The 23,810-nt window shown below is 37.3% G+C and overlaps 1 long non-coding RNA gene across 1 annotated transcript; it reads right to left on the bottom strand.

Moving 5' to 3' along the window:
• Positions 1 to 2,595: 2,595 nt before the first annotated feature.
• LOC130682048 (uncharacterized) lies at positions 2,596 to 15,398 on the bottom strand. Its single transcript, XR_008995369.1, has 3 exons — positions 14,467 to 15,398; positions 13,486 to 13,572; positions 2,596 to 3,013 (listed from the first exon to the last, which is right to left on the bottom strand). It is a non-coding gene; the product is annotated as an uncharacterized LOC130682048 (long non-coding RNA).
• Between the last annotated feature and the right edge of the window lie 8,412 nt (positions 15,399 to 23,810).

Genomic DNA, 23,810 nt, shown 5'->3' with positions numbered 1-23,810 from the left:
AATGTTTCATGTGTGTTGAATTATTGTTAGCATAATACATACCTGAGAAAAATAATCATTCTTTTAAAATATATTTTATGTTTTGTTTTTATCTGAGAAAGCCACATTTGAAATTAGCTTATTCTGGTAAAGCTTGATGTTTTCTGTATCTTTAACTTCAGTTAATCTGACAAAACAGTTTAAAAGTGTTGGAAGTGAGTTTGAGAAAATGAAACAGGTATGATGATTGGAAAGGATAAAGGTATGTAGCTAAGGGGGACATAATAGAAAAGCCTTTGTCCTTAAGAATTTAGGAGGCCTCTCTGGTGATTGACATATTCCCATCCTTGCAAGTAGCTACATGGTGAGTAAATAGGTTCCAGGAAGAGGAGTGGGTTGTAGGCATAGATGGATATACCTACTTCTCCAGCCAGAAAACTACTCAGAATGGTCAGGAGTGTTGTTATCAGGTGGATGGTCTGTTTAAATGACTGTAATGTATTGTTGTCCATTTAAAGGGAAGAAAGGACATGTGGGTATCTAGCATTACACTGACTCATAGAAAACACTGACAAGTTATAAACAAATAAAAAATTTTCGTTTAAGGGATAGTATCTGGAAATGCTTTTCTTGGTAAGTTACGGGAGCTGACAGAAGGAATTTAATAAATAAATGCACTTTTATCATGATGGGTTTATTTCATTTTTGCCTGCATAATTAGCATGTATTAACAAGAGGGGATAGGTGACTAAGTGAGCTGTGTCAATATATGAAAATATACATTGACAGATAGAGAATATGATACATTGCCATGTATTTACCACTGCTATTCAACGCATTAACCAATGGATGCTAAAATGAATTCATTTTACTGCCGTTTTTATAGAACATTACTATTTGTTTCCATAAAATAATTTAAAATAATATTATAATTTAAGATTTAAATTGTTTACATATTTACACTTATTATTTAAATATGTAAAAAACATTTGATAGTATATTTAGGGGCCTTATAAAAATACCTTAGTATTATTTTCTTCTAATTACAAGCACTTACCCAGTGTACTTTTTAATTAATTAATTCCTTATTTGTTAATTTCTTATGAATCCAGTGTTCCTTCCATTGGACAGTATTTTTGCAAAAACAGATACTGGGTGGACTAAATGGACATTCAAATCTTCTCAAGGGACTTTTAAGAATGATTTTTCTTCACTAAAAGACCAAGTCCTCTTAGTTGTCGAGACTTAAATGCCTTTTCTACCCTGGCTTCAGCTCTCTAAAAAGCATGCTCAAGAGAGAAATATTAGTAGACTTCTTGAGATGTACATTAAGTTTATGTCTTCAAAATTTGACACAGTAAGAAAATTACATAGAGCATAATGTCTATTATGAATGTGTCTCTATTTAAAGATCAGAATAATTGCAAATTATAATTTAAAATAACCTCACAAATGATTTAATTTTACCAAGACCTACTGATATTAAATTATATGCCTAAGCATATAAGCTAGTTTGATCAGAGCTGGGAGTAAATCTCAAATTTTCTTATCCTTTAGTACAATGCTTTCCCCATTATGAGTGATTTGTATTTAAGTTGATCTGTGCATTGTTATATTTAACATTTTGAGATTATTGAGATTATGTACTTGAAAACAATTGTCATCACATAAAATGCAGGAGAACATGGGGTCTTGCAGGAATAAAAGCTGAGCAGATAAATATGCTTGGGTGACAGATTGTGCTCAGAGCTACTGGTAGTTACAACGGAGAGGGAAATTACACTGAATTACAGAGCTCTCGTTTTCTGATGACAGAGAATCTACACAGACAACTAATTTTCTTGAAAATAAATTCAAAGTAGAGGATATGAGAAAAGTGGGAAGATAACTCATGTTTTCAGAGCACCTATGACCTTCCAGGGATTCTTGGCTGGTATTAAATGCCATCTCCTTTAACTTTCATAAATACCCCACAAAGTAAACATAATCACAGTTTTCTATATGGAGAAACTGAGCCTTTGAGAGGTGAAATTAATTACCAGTTACTTTCCTCAACACCTACTAATCCCCATCACCAGTAAGTGGCAAACCCAAGATTGGGACTCCACGGTGTCAGGTGAGCAATGGGGAGGGAGGGAGAAAAGAGGGAGGTGCTGCGAGGTTTGCTCCAAGCAGTTCTCTATGTAATCAATTTGCCCGAAAGCATTTTCTCCTTATTTACAAAATAATTCTTACGTCTTACAGATGTATGTACTATTTTTCAATGCTATTTGGCTTTATAAAGGTGCATATTCTCTATATGCATAATTAATACCTAGATTTTTTATTGTGTATTTCCACAATTAAGGATATACAATTACACTTACACTTACATAGAGGGTCACAAGACTGTGATGCACCAGAGGAGTGCTCAGAGATTAAGTACTGTTCACAAACATTAATGGATTATTGGTCACCTATTGGGTACCTACTGAACTGTACTGGGCATTCTGGGTCGAGATTATTATGTGAGATTATTTCCTCAACAAAGGAAGCCTAACATCTAGGTGTTAATGTAATAAACAATTCAGAGATCCATGTCAGAAAACGTACCATCAGTACAAACTGCGTGGTGATTATCAGAAGTTTATTCGAAATGTGAGCAAGGAAGAGGACAGGACTTCCAGTTATGGGTCCGGCATGGAAGGAGCTCCGAAGTCATCACTCCGCCCTAACGATCAGGAGGAAGCTGAATGAACAAGCCTCCGTGCTTTGAGTAGAGGTGAGATCACGGGCAAACTGCCGCCCGCAACTGGAGGCTCGGACAGGCAGTGACTGAGAAGCACGGCTCACCCGAGCGGATACCTGGAGGGACCCAGTGCTGGGCAGGACAATCCCAACTGCAGCTGACATGTTGCCAGAGGCTCAGTGTGGGCAAGTCTCAGCGTTAGAACCTCCAGAGGTCCTCAGTGATGGGTGGCCCACAGCTCTGGGAGCTTTGCCTTCAAGAGCTCGACAAGATTCTTGCAGTGAAGCCGACAAAAATCCCTCTGTACTTTTGTTAGGGAAAGAGGAAAGGAGTTATTCTGAAATCCTACAGAGAATTCTGTTCTTGACAAGACTTGTCCTCAGGAGAAAGTATCTGACTGGAGCCTAATCTGCTGGGTTTTTTTTCACAGCCTAACCAATCTGTGGGAAGGAAATAACCTCAGCTGACTGCAGCCTTCCACATGTGAGGAGGGAAGCACCCAGCTCCAGCCTTCCAGCTGCCCTGGGTCACCTAGAGGGGGACGTGCGGGGCACTGATGAAGCTCACAGTTCAGGGGCTGGATTCACCCAAGGAGGGAGGCTGATCCTCAGACAGCAGAATGCTTCCCTGCCCCCCACACATTATCACTACATTGCTAAAGGCCTAAAATGTCCCTTAACCTAGTACATCATGTCCACCAAAAAGCCATACTGCAATAAAATACACAATTTGAAGAGACTAACAAACATCAGAATAGGAGTTAGAAATGGCAGGAATGCTGGAATTATCAGACCAAAAATTTAAAGAGCTAAGATTAATATGCTAAGGGCTTTAATGGAAAAGTAGTCAGCATGTGGGAACTGAGAGATAATGTAAGGAAGAACAAAAGAAGAGCACTGGGGACTCAGGCATCGCAGCAGAAATGCAGAGAGCCCCCAGCAGGCTCACCCCCAGGCATGACACGCTGGGAGAGAATCTCGGAGCCTGAGTATATCTCAAAAGAAACCTTTAAAACTAGAAAGGAAATAAACAAAAAAGACTGAAAAAAAAAATAACAGAGCAGAATATCCATGAACTGTGGGGCAACTACAAGAGGTGTAACTTGTATGTCCTGGAAACAGGGGGATGAGAAGAAAGAGGGGGAGGGAAAAAAGCGATATTTGAGATGATACTGAATGAAAATTTTCCCCAAATTACATCAGACACAAAACCACAGATCCAGGAACCTCAAAGAGCATCAAGTAAGATAAATATTACAAAAGAAAAACAAGCTACACCTAAGCATATCATTTATAAACCTCAGAAAATCAAAGATAAAAATATATATATTGAAAGAAGCCAGAGGAAAAATAACACACATGCATAGGAACAAAGATAAGAATTATATCAGATATTTTCTCAGAACTATAGAAGCGTGAAGAGCATGGAGTGAAATATTTATGGTGTTGACAGAATAAAACCCCTCTAGAATTCCATGCTGTGAAATTATTTTTTCCAAAGTACAGGGGAAATAAAGACCTTCTCAAACAAATAAAATTTGAGGAAATTCATTTCCAGTAGATTTGCCCTATAAGAAATGTTGAATGAAGCTTTTCAGGGAGGACAATGATATAGATCATAAATTTGGATCTACATGAAGAAAGGGAGAATATCAGAAAAGGAATAAATAAATGAAAGACAAAAACTTTTACTTTTTTATTAACTAATCTAACAACAGTTCAAAATAATAGCAAAAATGTATTCTATCATGGATATACATATATGCTTGTTATAAGTATGAGAATTCCCACAATGATAGATGGGATGGGGGAAAGAAGAATTAGGATTGTTTCCTTAGTATGAGGAACTTGAACTATCCATGAAGTAGTGTTGAGTTATTTGAAAGTGGACTTGGGTTACTTGTGACTGTGTATTACAAGCTGTGTAGACCATAACTACTAAAAAGAGTAAAAAAAGAAATAAATTGATATGTTATGAATGGGGGGGAAATGCAATCTAATAAAATTCTCAGAGCCATAAAAGGCAGGAAAATAGTGGAAGACAAAAATAGGAACAAAGAATAAGGGTAACAAATAGGACACAGTAACAAATATGGTGGCTATTAATCCAAATATATAATCACTTTGAACATCAGTGGCCTGGAGGCACCAATTAAAAGACAGGGACTGTCAAGGTGGATCAAAAAAACAAGACCTAACTACATGTTGTTTACAAGAAATCCTCTTAAAAATAAAGGCACTTACAGGTCAAAATAAATGCAAGGCAAAATTATACAACGCTAAAACAAATCAAAAGAAAACAGGAGTATCTATATATTCCAGGAAGAACAGATTACACAGAAAGGAAAATCATCAGGGGTAAAGAGGTCATTACATAATGATAAAGAGGTCATATCTCTGAGAATACATAACAATCCTTAATATTTATGTGCTAAACACCAAAATCAAAGTAAGTAAGGCAAAATGACAGAATTGCGAGAAGAAACAGAGGAGTCCACTGGAACACCCCTCTCTCAGGAATGGACAGATCCAGCAGGTAGGAGCTCCGGAAGGCACAGCTGGACTCAACAGCACCGTCGAGGCACTGGGTTTATGGGCGTCCGTGGACTATTTCACTCACTGTGGCGGAACACACATTCTTCTCAGACGCAGATGAGATACGCACCTATCTGCCACATTCTAGGCCGTGGACAACTTTGACAACAGCATACAATTTCTGCACCTGGACTGCAATGGAATTAAACTAGAAATGGGTAACAGAAAGATAACTGGAAACGCCCCAACTTCTCGGAGATTAAACCACACACTTGTAAGTAACAAAAGGGTCAAAGGAGACATCTAAAGAAACAGTAAAAAATACTTTTGAACTAAATGAAAATGAAAATACAACTTAACAAAAGTCATGAGATGCAACCAAAGCGTAAGACTTACCATAAAGCTACAGCAATCAAGACAATACGGTATTGGTTCAAAAAAAGATAAACGGATGGAGTAGAATAGAGATCCCAGAAATAGGCCTACTTAGATACAGTCATGTGATCTTCGACAAAGGAGTGAATGCAGCAAAGAATATTTTTCAACAGTTGGTGTTGGAACAACTGGATGTCCACCTGCAAAAAAAGAATCTAGACACAGACCTTACACCTTTCACAAAAATTAACCCAAAATGAATCAGACTTTAATGTAAAATGTAAAACTATGAAACCCCTAGAAGAAGACATAGGAGTAAACCCAGAAGACATTGGGTATGGAAATGAATTTTAGATACACCACAAAAGGTATGAGGCAGGAAAGGAATAAAAAGTTAGGCTTCATTAAAGTTTAAAACTGTTCTGTGAAAGACAGTGTCAAAAGAATAAGAAGACAAGCCACAGGCTCAGAGAAAATATTTTCAAGAGGCACATCTGACAAAGGACTATTTTCAAAACTTTGCAAAGAACACCTAAAACTCAACTATAAGAAAATAACCTGAATGATTAAAAATGGGTAAAAGATGTGAACAGACACCTCACTAAGGTGTCATTTGGGAAATGCAAATCAAAACAACAATGAGATACCACCATGCATGTATCAGAATGGCCAAAACTGAGCCACAAATACCACCTGTAGGGAGAACCTGGAGCAACAGGAACTCGGATTCAGAGAAGGAAGCAAAACTGGCAGAGCCACAGCAGAAGGCAGTTCAGGAGTTTACTAGTAAGCCACACACACACTTGCTACACAACCCAGCTATCACACTTCTTATTTACTCAAATTAACTGAGAATTCCTGTCCACACAAAAATCTGCACATAGATTTCTATAGATGTCTTGTTTGCGATTGTCAAAACTTGGAAGCAGCCAAGATGTCCCTCTTGGGTGATTGATGAATATACTGTGGTCCACCCAGGCAATGGGATATCACTTAGCACTAAAAAGAAATGAGCTGTCAATCCATGAGTAGATATGGAGGAAGCTTAAATGCATGCTATTAAGTGAAGAAAGTTAAACTGAAAGGTCTTCTTAGTGGTCTGTGACATTCTGGAAAAGGCAAAACGATGGAGACAGTAAAAAGATCAGTGGTTGCCAGGGCTTAAGGGAGAGGGCAGGACAGCCCAGCTGAGCAGAGGGAATTTCAGGGCTGCGAGCTATGCTGGGGGGGCCATCGTGGCCGATGCCTGTTAGTGCACATCAGTCAGGACCATGGAACGTGCAGCGCCAAGTGTGAACTCCAGCAACACGCCAGCATCGTTTGTGGCAAATGTGCCCCTCTGCGTGGGGTCGGCTCTGCAGTGGGGTGGTGGGTGTACGGGAGGCTCTCTGCACTTGCCCCTCAGTTTTGCTGTGAACCCAAAACTGCTCTAAAAACCACAGTTTATTTGTTTTTAAAGAGGGAGAGAACAAAGTGGACCAGAATTTTTGAGAAAAGTGTTTGTGAAGAAAGGGGGCCTGGGTGAGAAAGGAAGGAAGACTTTTTTAAGTTCAGGAAGCTGCTTGAGCAGAGGACTGGAGTGAGGCTGGGCACGAACACAAAGGAAGGGGCAGGAAAGGACCTTCAGTGGAACATCTGTCTTATGGAAAAGGTGAAGACTAGGAACTGAGGCCCGAATCCCTGTACCCACCCTCGCGGAGCAAAGACAAGTAAGGCCGTGCCCGAGGGGCGGGGGTGGGGGGGCAGACACGGGGCTGGCCCCGCCACCGTCGCGGGCCTCCTGCCGGATGCCGACGCCAGAGCACGTGGGAGCCCCAGACTCACCTCACGGCGGGTGTGGCTTCGTGCTGGGTGTCTGTGTACCAGGTGCCCAGAGTATGTTTGTAAAATGCAGTGATTACCTCCGGCAGGTTTAGTTGTTCTTTTTAGCAAAACTGCACTTGCTAACCTAATGACGCATCTGGTGTTTTATGGGGGCGTCACCCACAGTGCGATCGTCATTACAGGTCAACGACATCCAGCTTGTGTTCAGTTTTTGGGGCTCTTTGTTCGGCAGCATCAGAATAGCACAAAGAAGGAAAACGTCATGGAGGTTTTCCCCAGAGAATTGTGGATTTGCAGTAGTGCCGATTTATCATCCAGGAGACCAGTTCATAAAATAAAAACGTAATAGAACATAACGGGAGGGTTTTCCCTTATCTCTCCGCATAGCTGCTATTAACATTAATGGGGGCTGTATGTGAGTTTGGAAAGGGGAGGATGCCTGGTATTTCCAGAAGCTTTATGTTTAGACCAATTCACTGAGAGGGTGTCATGTGCATTATTCAAGCACAATATAGAATAAAAGGAAGGACACAGAGCCTCCCTTCTGAGAATACTGAGCTCTTTGTCAGGGTAATTTGATTTATTTTACTGTTCAGAGATGTGGAGACAGAGCAGGGGAACCACAAGATGCAGAGAAGCATGCTGAAGCCTGATGCACTGGGAATGAATTCACTTGTAATAATGATTTCAAAACACACCCTTGTAAAACAGATCTATTTCTTCTTGATTTAGTATTCCATGTGGTATATTTTTCTCTACCCTCAACTGACAACATACAAAAACCTCTCAGAAGGAAAAAAGAAGTAATGATTTTTTATAATTTGGTTATCATTAATCTGTAATTATATGAAGAACATTATGTTTACTAGGCTCCCCCCTTCACCAAGTCCCCCCCACAAACCCCATTACAGTCACTGTCCATCAGCATAGTAAGATGCTGTAGAATCACTACCTGTCTTCTCTGTGTTGCACAGCCCTCCCTGTGACCCCCCCCCCCCACATTATACATGCTAATCGAAATGCCCCCTTTCTGGCCCATTTGTGCCACTTCCTGGCTATGTCATCTCTGTGTGTATGTTTCCTTATGTGAATAGGAAAATGAATATCTTCTAGACCTATTGTATAGATTTTATAATTGAATCAGAACATGAATGTTAAGAATTTTGAAAAAATGTTAGTGCTTATTAAAAAGCTTTCTGTTGCTAAATTTTTTCCAATAAGGAAATAAAATATTTGAACAGGATGGGATCTCATGAGGTTAGAATCTACCCCTCCACCCTCTAGACTTAAAAAAAAACTCAGACAGATGAGATACTGTCTTAATATTAAAAACTCCAAAAATGGGATTCCATGACGTCTTTGGGAATTCACTGTAAGGTTTAATGGCCCTTGCTGCCAGACTTTTCTTACTTCTAAACTATATTTATGATCCTTTATTAGGAGCCCATTTTATCTTTCCACAAAATAAAGACTCCTCACTAAAAATGAGTGAAAACAGATGGATAAAGACTTCTCTGATCCCGAAGTGGCTTTCACCAAGTCTAGCCACAGTTTTCTCTTTTCCAAGTAAAATCCTAAACCTAAAATACTTTTTTTTCTAAAAGTTCCATTTGACATCCTGAGAAACTTCTTGATTCTTATGATTTTCCCAATCCACTTTATCCTCAGAGAAAAGAACTGAACCCACTTCACACCCAACTAAGTTTTTGGCTAAGGCATCATCTGACGGAACTAAGTCTATAGGTGTATTAGTGAACTCAGTAACATAGGGGGGGTTTGTGACATACACACAACCAGGAGTGAGTCTTGACTTTAGACCGAGTTCCATAAAAATTGATGCTAATCTGGTTTAACCCCTTCTAGCTAAGACCTTGACTATTATTTTTAGCTGTAGTTGCAAAGATCTTGGAGATTTATGAAGATAACAATTTATGAAAAATGATTGAGTCCATTCTCTAGTGATGAAAATTATGTTCACTCTACTACTCACATTCCATTCACCTTTTCTTGTCATAATAAATTTAAAAATTTAGATGAGACTGCTCTGACATCCTGGATCCCAGTGTGGAAATAAATATGAGTATGTCTCTTGCTCTCCTAAAATGGACATGTAGTGTGAGCATTGCTTAAGACAGTGAGGTTTGATGGTTATAGCCCATCCTTAGGGAGGAGGTTATGGATGGTTTCTGATGCAGACAGAAAACATATAGGCTTAAATGTACATGTTAAAATTTACACATATTTCCACATACAGTAAGGCTGCAGAAAGACATGAGAGCATTATGCCTATCATAATAATAAGGAGAGTCTGTCTGATATTAAACATTTATATTCTTTAGCCCATCATAGAGCTCAAGTTGCAAGGCAACCAGGTAAACTCAGTTCTGAGGTGATAAGACCTTCTAAGGAAAATGGGCCACGTGAATATTTTATGTTTGGCCACTATGGGAAGGCAGAAGGCAGCTGCCATGAAAGTGGGTAAGGAAGCTATGAATAAAATGTTAACTAATTATTGAAGACTGAGTATGAGCTAAAGTGTTAGATTACTTTCTCCAGAAGTACCACTCAAAAGGGGATTCTGTACCCACTTCCCAGCCCTACCAAAAGCCCTACACTGGGTGAACATCAACAGAAATACACCCAGAGGTAAGCGCAGGAGTGTGGAGGGAGACCGCGCCGAATTCTGGGGGTGGAGCAAAGAAAATTCCTTAGCATTCTAGGCCCCACAGTAAGAAAATCCAGTGGTAGTCTACCACTGGAGGAATTAAATTTGGAAGACTGAAATAATTAGAGAAGCAATACACCACACACAGTCTAACTATAGACTAGAATGATTGAGCCAAGTACAGTAATGGCTTGACAGAAGAGGTTTACCAATTTTCAAGAATAAATACTATTTTCCTCAGTTCCTGCTACTCTTCTACTCATCAAATATAGCATCCAATAAAAACTTATGAGAAATGCACACATGAAAATGGCAAAAAAAAAGTAACTAATTTTCAAGAGGCAAAAGCAATCAACAGGACCATATTCAGAAATGACCTAGTTGTTAGAGCAGGGATTTAAAACTAGAATTAATAAGTTAAATGATATGAGAAAAGATAAACAGTATACAGGAGCAGATGATGAATTTCAGCAGAGAGATTACAGTTATACAATGGATCAAATGAAATGCTACAAATGAAAAATACATCAGAGATGAATGATTTCATCAATTGGTTTGCAAGTAGATTGGACACTGTACAGTAAAACAAATAAGCGAACTTGAATTGGTTAATTAGGAATTAAAACAACTGTACCACAAGGAAGAGAATTGTTAAAAAAGAAACTGAGTAGAGTTTCCAAGAAGTGCAGGATAAAGGACTTGTCACCTTCAGACTTGAAGTTGCAAAAGGAGAAGATAAAAAGAATGGGAAAGAAGAAAACAACATATAAAGAGAAAAACATGAAAGTGGACAAAGAAAAAGAATTTTCACACACAAGTCAAAAGATGAGAATCAGTGAAGTCTTGTTAAACCAGAAAACAATAAAACAATTTAATGATATCACTAAAGAATAATAAATCAACTTATAAATCTATCTTGAGAAAATATGTTTCATAAATTAATACAAAATAAAATCTTTTCGGAAAACACAAGCAGAGAGGATTTATTGCCAAAAGGCTTGACTTACAAAAATGTTAAAGAAAGTTATTCAGTAGAAGGAAAATGATGTCCAGATGAGACTTTGGATGTATACAATAAACTGAAGTACACTAAAAATAGTAAAAATGTGGGTAAACATAAAGGAATTACTTTTAACTTACAGTCTGAAGTAAAATGAGTAACAATGGAATTTTATGAGATACAAAGCAGTAAAATTTGACAACAACCTCACAAGGAATGGAAACCAGTAATGGTTTTCACATTACGTGAAGTAATATAAAATAATAATATTTGAAAGTAGGCTATAAATATTAAACTTATATGTTATACATGTCTACAGAAACTACTGAAAAGAATAAAATAAAGGGATATAGTTTATAAACAAGTAGTGGAGAAAAGAATTGAATTATAAAGATACTCTGTCCAAAAGAAGGCATGGAAAAGGGACCTGGATACAGAATAAGTGTAACAGATGAAACTCAGATGTCATATGTAAGATTTAACCCAAGTGTGGTTGTGATTCCATTAAATGTAAATGTCCTAAACAGTACAATTAAAAGGCAGGAATGGATGAATAATAAAGACCTTACTCTATGTTAACAGGTTTTCTTTTTAAGACATAGATTAGTAGTAAGTAAAATGAAAGATAGACCATATATATTAGCTTCTTGTAGTTTCTGTAGCAAATTACCATAAACTTGGCTTAAAATTATAGAAACGTCTTCTCTCACAGTTCTGGAGGCCAGAAGTCTAAAATCAGGATCCCTGAGTCAAAATCAATGTTGCGTGGGTACAGTCCCTCCAGAGGCCCTGCAGAAGAGTCTGCTTCTCGCCTCTTCAGTTCTGATGACTTCCAGCATTCACTGATTTGTGGCTGCATTGCTCTCACCTCTGCCTCTGGGTCACATTGCCTTCATGTCATCTCTCTATGTCAGGCCTCCCTCAGTCTCTCTCCCATAAAGACTATTGTGATTGCATTTAGGACTCACCCACGTAATTCAGGGCAATCTCCCTGTTTCAAGATTTTTGACTTAATTACATCTGAAAAGTCTTTGCCACAAAAAGTGACATATGTTGTAATATCTATGGAGTTTTAGCTTGGGACACCATGTATTACCTAATTAAAGTAAAATTTTCTGATATTAATATCAGAAAAAGTAGACATAATATGAAAGAAAATCACCAAGGTCCATAGGGGACAATAAAAAGGTCAATATTAAGAAGTTACAATAATCCAAAATATGCATGCCTCTATAACAGAAATTATATAAGAAATAGAAAAATCCTCAAGTATAATTAGAGATTGCAGCAAGCCTATCTCAGTAACTGGTAGAATAAGGAGGCAGAAAATCAACCATATAAACTTCAAAAACACTGTCAACAAACTTGACCTATGTGACATTTATTAAACACTCTACCCAACAATAGTGGAATATGTATTCATTTTAAATGCAATGGAATATCTACCAAATTGAATCGCTTCGTGGGAAATAAAATTGAAAAAGTTGAAAAAAGATATAAATCACACAAAATGTGTTTTAGGATACCAAAGAAATAAAACTAAAAAGCAAAACCATAAAGATGTTAAAACAATCCATGGGCTGTACACACACACACACACACACACACACACACACACACACACACACACACATAGCTAAAGCAGTGAGCAAAGAAAAATTTATAAGTTAAATGCTTACATGAGAAAAGGATTTATGAAATTACTTAAGGTAATACCTATAGAAATTAGCAAAGGAAGAGTAATTAAATCCAAAACCATCAGAAAGAAGGCAATAAGAAAGGTAACAGCAAATACTTATTGAAATCAAATACAGAAAAACAATAGAGAAAAATCAAACAAGCAAATCTAGTTTTATGAAAAAATGCATTTGAAAATCTTCATAGAAACTAATCAAGAAAAAAGGGAAAAGCTGAAAGTAATATTGAGATTGAAAGGAAAAATTACAGAAAATGCAAATATTAAAAGGGCAATATGGGAGTTTTATAAACAATTTTTTGTTAATATATTCCACTATTGAAAGATACTTATGGAAAAAGTTTACTTATGAAGAAATAAATAGCTCAAATAGCCTAAGGCCATTATATAAACTGAATTTGTAATTTAAAACATTTCAAAAATAAAACTTCAGGTGTATATAACTTTACTGTTGAATTTATCTAATATTTAAGGAATAAATAATTACATGCAACTTTTTTTGAGATTATAAAAGATAATGGTAAACTTTCCAACTCATCAGGAGGCCAGGATTACCAAGATAACAAAATGAGACCAGGGCATTACAAGAAACGAAGACTACAGACACCACATGATTAGAAAGATTAAAAATATCCTTAGCAAAATGTTCTTAAATCATAATCAGCCATGTATAAAAATGATTACCTTTTGTGTCCAAATAGGATTTAGCTCAGAAATGCGAAGCAAAGTTAGTTTAACGTGTGAAAATCAACCAGTTGTTACATGCACAAACTAAAAAAGAAAGAAAAAACTTTTGTCAGTAGAGCCAGAAAATGTATTTGACAAAATTCAATATAGATTTGTGATTAAAAAAATAATAACTCTTCACAGATAATAAATAGAAGGGGACTTCCTCAACCTCGTAAAATACATGTAGAACTAACATACTAATGGTGAAAGACAAAATGTTGTCGCCCTAAAATCAGGAAAAAAGCAAGGATATGTCACTCACCACTTGTATTCAACACTGTGTTGGAGATCCTAGCTGGTTTTATAAAGTAAGAAAAATAAATATTAAAGAAATATTAAAGTGTAAGAAGAAATATTAAAAGAAATAAAGGGCAACCAGTTTGAAAGACAGAAACAAAACATTTTGTAGCAAGATTAATCTCTAATTAGAAAAAATTCTAAAGAATCTACAAAAACTTTCTGGGGCAATATGTAATTTTAGCAAGGTGACAAAAGCCCAGTTCATACAAAATTCAGTCATATTTCTATATCCTAGCAATGTCCAGTTGGAAATGGAAATGAGAATGAAAACATTGGAATACATAAAAGACACGAAGTATTTAAAGGTAAATCTAACAAAACACATGGACAATCTCCACAGTGGAAATGTCAAAATACTGCTGAGATAAATTAAAGAAAATTTAAATTAGCGGAGTCTTGTACTTTATTCATGCACTGAATGTCTCAAAATCGCTATAATTTAACTTCTTCTCAATCTTCTCTAAAGAGTCAAAACAACCCACATCAAAATCCAGGAAGACTTTTTTGTGGAAATGGATGGATTTATTTTAAATTTATAGGAAAACAGCAGTTTGATCAATATGTGCCTAAATGAGATTTTCTTTGTGTTGATTCTGCTTGGTGTTTGCTGAGATTTTTGAATCTGTAATTTTATACCTTTCATTGACTTTGGTGAGTTCCTAGCCATTATTTCTTCTAATGCGTTTTCGTTGTTCTTTTCTGCCTTTCTCTGGGGCTCCAGTCACATATTCGGTAGATCTTCCAAGCATCTTGCAGGCCACGGAGGGACCTCTCAAAGGTCTTTCCTTTCTGTCCTTCATTTCTATTGAAGTATCTGCAAATTCATGGACTCTTTCCTATGTCATCTTTATTTTTGCTTTTAACCACATCCACTGACATTTTTTATTTTAAATATAGTACTTCTCAGTTCTTTAATTTCCATTAGCTTTTTTATAGTTTCTGTTTTTCTGCTGAGATTCTGTCTCTATGAGATTTTCTTTTACAGCTGTGAACATACAAATACTATCTGCTTATGTCTAGTTTGGACAGCTATGAGTAGAGGTGGTCTCTATTCATTGTCTTTTTTGCATGGACTGGCTTATGTTTCCCTATTTCTTCTTATGTTGAGTCTTTTTGGCTTATATCTTAGGCATTGTGAATGACATCTCATTAAAACTCTAGGCCTATTATGTTCCTCTAAAGAGTTCTGTGTTTTTGTAGGCTAGTAAGTTAACTTCACCCAAACTGAAAATTCTGTTTTGTTTCCCTTCTAAGTTTATTTTTAACATCTTTCCAGGGCTGCTTGTTGTTCACACAATGCATGTGTTTGAGTCATACATGTGTCATGCAAGGGTCAGCCAGAGACTCAGAGAGAGTGTCTATATGGAATCTGAGGCTTCCCTTCTCTGACTCTCCTTTCTGAATTCCTTTCTGGAATCCCACTTTGCAAGGGATGTAGTTGCTCCAAACTCCATTCAGATTCATCAAGCCAGCAGTGTTGAGGTTTTTCTACTGGAATCATACTTGTCCCACATTGACTACTGGGGACAACTCTCAAGGTAAAAGCTGTTGAATAGGAAACTCAGACAGTATTATTCCTGAATTAGCTTCTTAGTATTGCCATGCATATCACCTTAAACATGGTGGCTCAGAAACTAAACTTATTCTCATGGTTTCAGAGACTAGAAGTCCCAAATCTGGGTGTCAGTAGGGCCTGGCCCTCCCCAAGGGCTCTAGGGGAGGACCCCTTGCCTTCTCCTGGCCCTGATGGTCGCTGGGCATTCTCAGTGCTCTTTGGCTCACAGACATGGCACTCCAATCCCTGCCTCCATCACCCCATGTCATTCTCTGTGTGTGTCTTCATGTCCACATGCCCCTCTTCTTCCAAGGAGATCAACTGTGCAGTTTTACTTCATCTGAACTTGAGTACACCTATAGATCAAGTGCAGAGGAATGGAGATTAGAGCATGGACATATCTTGGGGGACACAGGTCCACCCACTACAATCCTCTTCTTCAAATGCTCCTTCTCCAGGCTTTGTCTCTTTTTGTTTACTGTCTGGTGCATTCAAGCAGTTACTTTCTATTTTTTTCCAGAATTTATAGTTATTATCTCTAGAGGGTTGGTTTTATAGGAACTACTAGGCTACACTTGAAGTGGAACTTTCTTCCCTCACAGCTATGACTGCTTACCTATCAGCCACCTATGTAACTGTCTATCTATCTATCTATCATCTATCTCTATCTATCTCTATGTATCATCTATCTTTCTGTATCTACCTGTATCATCTATCTATCCATCTATCTACCTATCTATCATCATCATCATCATCTATCCATCAATCATCTATCTCTGTCATCAATCTGTCATGTATCTAATCTATCATCATTTGTCTTCTTTCTGTCTTAGTCATGCTGTGTGTGTCTCTTTCCCTCTCTCACCACCACACAAATATAAAATTCAGGCCCTTGTGACTTTGAATACAAGACTTATGATTTCATTTAGGGCTGGAATACAGCTAAAAACACACATATTTCTTAATGACTACATGCACCCACCCCCCTAAAAACCCCTCACTTTGAAAATTTCATGTTTGATTTGGAAGATGTACAGAGAACTAGGCAAAAAGCCCTGTCTATAAATGCTCATGACCTTCAGAGTTATTTGACTGTTGGAACCTCAGTGTCCACATCTACACAGGGGCTATTGTGAGGCTGAAGCACATCATTTCAGTTCATGTGTCACATCTGAGCAAAAGGACTTTGCTTGGCCTCATGTTGTCACTCATACTTTCTCCTTGCTTTCGCTTCTGCTTAATACATTCTGATGGGACTTTAAAAATTACAGCTTAATATACACCGCAGAATAACTAGTTGAGACAAATGGAATCTTTAGTACATACGACTTGAATCATCCTTTGGCTTTGTCTGGGTTTTCCCCCGAAAGCTGCCTCAGAATCACCCTGAGTCCTGCGCTCCATGCAGTGGGCCTGTACTGTGCCTCCATTCCAGGGGGCCCTCTCCAAAAAGTGAGATTTTTGTGTTTCCTCTTGAAGACCTAGGATTATGTGCAGCTATCTTCTCTGTAAGTTTGTCTTATTAGAAGTACAGCAAGTCTTTTGTTAATTTGTGTTTTCAGGATTTATAAGCAGAGATTCACTTTTTTTATCCCTAGGCACTCAACTTTGCTGTGCCTACAGTGTGGATAACATGTGCCTTATGCATGCTTCTGAGAAATGCAGCCAAGTTAATTAGGAAATGTCAAGCAGCTCTCCAAGATCCTCAGAGAGAAGAGCATCACATGACTACGGTGTATCATTAGTATAAAAATAAAATCTTTCCCAGTCCCGTAGCTCTTAAAGGGCCTTTACACACTGCTGGTGCTTTAAGAAACAAATTACAGACTCACGGAACTGGGAATAATCTCACGCAGTCATGTGGTCCATTCCCTGCTTAAGGGGAGATCCCAGTCATTCCATCCCATATGACTTTCTCACCTATTTTTAAGGCTTCTAAAGAGAAACATCCCAAAACCTCATTTGATAATTTGTTTCTACTGCTTAATATATCTCATCCACCCAAGAATATTCTTTTAATCTAGTTTTTAGGAAATGTAGTGGATTCTAGTTGAAGGGAATATGACTCAAGACAGAGATTGAGTTTCTTAGTCAAGAATCATGGGCCTCAACTCTTTTTACATAGCAGACACGCAGAGTGTATATAAGGCAGAGGGCAGAGATGGAGTCAACATCCAATCAGGTCATTGTTTTCATTATAAACCTCTTTTTAAAAATTTCTTTCAAAGTTTTAAGAATCTGTTTGCTACATGAAGTTGCAGAAGATGTGCATTCTGTTTTCAATTGCATTGGCTTTATAAGGATTATACAATAAAACTCATTTTTAAAAAGAAGTTATAATTAGACTTGAACCAAAAAACTAAGCAAAACATACTTCAAAGAACCTAATGAGCTGACATTTCCTCAAAATTGTCCCTAGAATAGTGGGGATTGTAGTTTAAACAGAAATATTTCTAAAAGGTTACCAGGTCACTTTATGCTGTAGCTTGGGGTTTGGGACAATATATACATGGACCAATGGATTTATTTAAGGAATGAACATGTTTATGCACAGTTTGATTTACAGGTATGCGTTATTTCAGGTGACATACATCTGAAACTATAAATGATTGAATATTTTTTTGTTTTTGTAAATTCTAAAGACACTGTCCAGTAGCTAGGAAACTCACCGGAATATTTGTGCAAAGTGGACAATATACCTCTCCTCTTATAACGGCTTGGTGTGCCCTTCAGCCATGTACTACCAGGTTGCTTCACCCCCTGTTATCTTTCCTACCAATTTCTATTTCCCTTTGGCCAATTTCATAATGCCGCTGAAGCCCATTTGCTGAATTTGAGAATTCCATAGTTTGATCCAGGAGAGATGCCAAGCACACAGTTGCAAAGACCTTCAAAATGTATTAATTCAACAGAAATTATAGACCTCCTTGAGGTTCTGTACCAGTCAGGATCCTCTTGCAACAAATGCCATCAGCACATGTTTGCATAACAAACTGCGTTCAAAGCTTAGTAACAGCTACTGCTTTGGAGCAGTTTGATATTAAAAAAGTGGTAATGCCACAATAAACTACACAATGTAAAATTTATTGGAGTTTACATTGGCACCATAGGACCTTAAACAGGACATTGCTTCCCAGCTCTTTAGCTTCTATTCCTAGTTTGGATTGTAGGGGCATTTACTCAAAGGATCCAGACATTTATTTTCTTATTTCTGTGCACCTCAATCCTCTTGAAAAAGTACACATTAGAGAGAAAAGAATGAAATAAATAGAAGTAGCTGAATACAGAAATGCATGTGACTTTTTTTTCTGATGATGATTTGGAACTGAATTTTTTGCCCAAAAGGACATCAAAACTCAAGTTGAGATTTTTCCAGTAGCAGTGATTTAAACAAACATGTGCTGGGACTTATTTTTAGACATAAAGGTACATGGCCAGAGGTTTTATTCAGGATTGCTATTAATGAACTGCCCCCTCAAGCATGACCGACCCCAGCAGAATCATGGTTCTCACCCACCAAAGACCCTGCTGCTGTGATAGTCACCAAGAAGCATTTTAGAACATGCTTGCAGGTTGGAAGGCTGCTGCACATATATCATCCTATTTAATTTTTGCAGCAATTCTAAGAATGGCAGGGCAGGGTTTTGCTTTTTTTCTAATTAAAAAGTATATATATATATATATATTACTGGCTTTCAAAAACATATCTTTTAAAAGTTACACAAAAAATACATGCTCTTCTTTAAGTAGGAAATATAAGTATTTATAACTCATGTTATAGTTCAGAAAATTGATGTTTAGATAAAATAATGTGGTTGAAGTCATACACTTTGTTACAGACCTAATTAGACTGTGCACTATTGATTTCCAGTGGCTTCTCATGAAGCAAGACCTTAATATGTGAAAGACGATAGATTTTTCATAGCTACTGAAAATAAATGGAAAGGTTTATGATTTGACTCAAATTCTAAGGGGGCATTAGGATTAGCATGTATAGTGTTGTGGGGGGGTATGGGGAGGGCTGTGCAGCACAGAGAAGACAGGTGGTGATTATACAGCATCTTGCTACGCTGATGGACAGTGACTGTAGTGGGGTTTATGGGGGGACTTGGTGAGGGGGGCAGCCTGGTAAACATAGTGTTCTTCATGTAATTGTAAATTAATGATACCAAAATTTAAAAAAACTATAAAAAATACATTTCTGTTTCTTGCTCAAATTATCTGTGATAAAATAACTTTATAAACTAATAGAAGTTCAAGCACCCTATAAGTTAGTTTTTCCTTTCTAAAAATAGAAATGAAATAAAATGCTTACATTTGATTAAATATATGCATTCAAGAAGCATCACCCATTTCACTCTATTAAATGCCTCAGCTAATGAAATAATTACGGACTGAAGTTCGCTGAGATGCCCCTCCTGAACAAGAGGAAAGATGATCTTTTTGCTGACTTAGTGATGTCCTCTCAGTTACTTCTGGGACTAACAAAACTACTGAACATTGGTAGGGAAATGCAATATAGGAGATTTGCTTTCGTTAAGCATGTCATTTCCTAAATAAACTGGTTTACACTACTCTTGAACCCCAATATCCCTTTCTTTAAACTAGCACTTAGAAAAACTCCTCTTAAGGTCCATGAACCTATAATTTCTCAAATGTTCTAAGGATGGTGATTTAAATTTACTTCAGAGTATTAATAGCTAGAGATTGAGAATAACCAAGTATGCAATAATCTTTGTCAAATGTATAAACAAACAATTTCAGGAGACTACAGAGAAAAGGACATGAGGCTCAGGTAGAGAAGGCTTTTTTACATTGTGGCCAAAATGTAAGAACACTGCCCATCTAGCATATATACATATTCCAGAAGTAAACTTGCCAGAGCAGGCTGCACTTGCCTTTATAACTTTACATGCTCCAGAAAACAATGAGAAATCTTCAAGCCATGTAGGCTTCATGAATGAGGGATTTGAAGCATCTCATGTCATGAAAAGACACTATAAAAATATAATGGAGGCATTTTCCCAAATGAAGTTTTAACCTAGTCCTTTAAAATATCACTCATTCTTTTTATTAGAAAAAAATTTGCTTCAAAAGCAAACAAAAGTCAGGAGAGCCTAGATTACAATATCTATCAAAACATACCATGCCTGGAATCCCACTATTACCTAGTTTTTTGGCTTGAGAACATCTTAATATAAACTCAGATGGCAGTTACGGGTTTTAGAGATGTTTCTCTTCCATGTAGACTGACTTTTCCTTTTCACTGCAAATTTTATTTCTAGATCATTCTCAGTAAAAGTAAACAGATTATCATCTTACCATTGTGATCTCTACACGGGTTTGATCTTTACAACAATCCACTCGTAATCCAATAATTTCAACTTCAACAAAATGATCAATAATCTATGTAAATAAAGAGTATTATTACAACTGATAGATTTCTACACATATGTTAATTAATTTGAGAATATTGTTCATGATGTCCATATTTCAACAGCAACCTATTTCATGTGGTACTTAGTGGGAAAGAATAACTGCAGCGGGTACAACAGATTCAGATATATGAAACAGAAATAAAAGATTAAATTTTTGTTTGCCACTATTTATTAATACTACATAAACTTTATTCAAGGAACATATAACTCCAGTTTAAGATATATATCCAACACAAATGAGAGCTTTTGTCTACGTTCAGAGCAGCTGTATTCATAATAAGAGTCACACACTAGGAACAATCTAAGTGTCTATGATGAGTAGGATGGATGAATTGTGGAATATTTATTTAATGAATAGTACACAACAAGGAAAAAGAACAAAGTTCTGTTACATAGATATAATGTTGAGCAATTTAAACATAAAAGAGAACATATCATAAACCCATTGGTTGGGTTGGGATTAGATACTGTGAAAATAGACAGAAAAATGACTCTAATTCCACGCACTATGTATTAATACAAAGGTAAAGAGATTTATACAATGGAAAAATCTGGAAGAAATCCCCTTCTCCAAGTAGCATTATCAATCACAGGACAAACTAAAATCGTCTGGCTCCTGATAAAATGCACTGAACACTGCCCATGTAGTATTCCTACCAGATATTTATTTTGATTCTAATGATGACAAAATAGTCAGGTAAATTCAAACTGAAGGACATTCTGGAAACAACTGGCTTGAGATCTGTTTCTCTTCCATGTAGACAAATTTTTCCTTTTCACTGCAAATTTTATTTCTAGATCATTCTCAGTAAAAGTAAACAGATTATCATCTTACATAAATTTTCAAATGTCATTATGATGAAAACAAAACAAAAAAGTTAGAGAACTGTTTTGGAATTTAAAAGACAAAAGATAAATTATAACTCATAGCAATATGTGACCCATGATTAGATTCTGAATTCAAAAAAAAAAGATACAAGGACAGTTTGGGGAAAACTGGGGAAAGTTGAATACAGAGTTTATATTAGTAATTTTATTACACCATATTACATATCATGAGTGTAATGACTGGTTATGCAGAATGTCCTTGTTTTTAAGAGATAAACACTAAACTATTTAGGGGTCAACGGTCATGATGTCAACAACTCACTCTCAAATGACTGCAAAGAAAAGGAAATGTGTGTGTGTATAATTAATTTTTAAAATGTGTTATATTTTTCTCTCTCTCATGGGTATGTGCACATATATACATAGGTGTACAGATGTGTATACACACCTACATATACAAGAGGAGAGAAAGCAAATGTAACAAAATTTAATAATTTTAACTGGTGAATCTAGGCACTGGAGATATGGTGCTCATTTTACCATTCTTGCAATTTTTCTGAGTTTTAAAAATTTTTTAAATAAAAAGTATGGGAGAGGAAAGACAAAGTGAGTCTTCCTTTTTGCAGAAAATAGAGAAAAGGGAGAAGTAAAGGTAAACTTCCTGATACTGCCAAGACAATTACTCCTGCTGTAAGAGAGAATGGAAGCAGAGAGCCCAGTGAACTGGGAGCCCACTGCAGATAAGAGATGGTGGCAGCTCAGGTTAGCTGGGGACAATAGAGACAGAAGAAATGGGCCCATAGGAAGCTCTTACTTTCTGAGCAGTAGGACATGGTGCCATACTTTGAAGATGAAAAAGAAAGAGATGAGATAAGTGTGAGAGAAGAGGGAAGGAAGTAGCCACTGTGGAGAAGGGGACAAGGGCTAATACAGTAGAGCCAGACGGCAGCGCAGCATGAGGGCCAGTTGAAATTTGAGGCAAGGAGTTTATGGTGGGACCAGACTTCGGAGCCACATGTTCCCTCATTAACACTCAAGATCCAGAAACGCTGGTTTAACAGGTGGGAGTGGCAAGGAAATGCAGTGATGGACCCCTCCTGAGAGGAAGGACACAAGCACAGGAGGGGCTGGCGGGTAGGGAGAAAACAGGCCAAGCCAGGTGTTATGGGAATAATGGGATGAAAGTTCTGGAAAATAGGAGGCTGTGGCTACAGAAGCAGACACTTTAAAATCCTGCCTAGAGGTGCTGCAAGTGATGACAAGGGTCAGCATGTGGCCAGGGGGCAGGTGGCTGCTGTGCAGATATGAGGGTCGAAGGGGTTGAGGACTGTAGATGGCAGATTAAGATGCTCAGCTTGCAGTGTTTCAGGTAATAATAGAATTGCCCTGTGCACCTCAATTTTCGCATCACCAGCATCAGTCTTGAATTGTAAATTGGAATGCATGCATTCATGCCTCCAAAACAGATGGTACGCTGCACTACAGAAAGCTTTGCGGTACTTTGCCAGTAAGTCAGTTAATATTGGAGAGGTGAGTGCACACAACCCAGAAGACATTTCTGATGAAATGTAAACACAATAAAATAGCTCAGACACGCACACACACACACACACAACCCGGAAGACATTTCTGATGAAATGTAAACACAATAAAATAACCACATAAAGAATCACTTGGCCATACAAAGCTTACCTCGCCTTGGTCTCCAAACATGGAATCTGGGGGTTTGGGGAGCTGCTGTCCACTGATCACTTTCAGGATGAGCTGCTTTTTGGGGTTGGCAGGAAGTGGATCACCAGAGAAAGGGTTGAAAGTACCTAAGCCAAGTAAAGTGGATGTCAAACTCTAAGGTTGCAACACACACTCTTTCAGCTGTAAAATGCAAATACTACAAATGCTGAATTACTAATGTTTCTTAGAGCAAAGAAATTATCACACAACTACTACTGTGGTTTGCTTAAAGGCAACGCCAGCTGGCATTTCCACCCCATGGTTTTTGTTAGAACCCATGCCCCCGAAGGTCCGAGGAATGCACCAGCACCAATTTCAATCAGGTGTCTGCGTGATTATGAGAGGCAAGGGGAAAGAGGAATAATTTATTTGAATAATATAGAGAAGAGTCAATAGTATTGAGAAGGGGAACAGTTATATCAGATTCA

This window comes from Manis pentadactyla, chromosome X (assembly GCF_030020395.1).
Source record: "Manis pentadactyla isolate mManPen7 chromosome X, mManPen7.hap1, whole genome shotgun sequence".
Taxonomy (NCBI): domain Eukaryota; kingdom Metazoa; phylum Chordata; class Mammalia; order Pholidota; family Manidae; genus Manis; species Manis pentadactyla.
The sequence above is the reverse complement of the archived record's forward strand: the minus strand, read 5'-3'. Positions and strand labels throughout refer to the sequence as shown.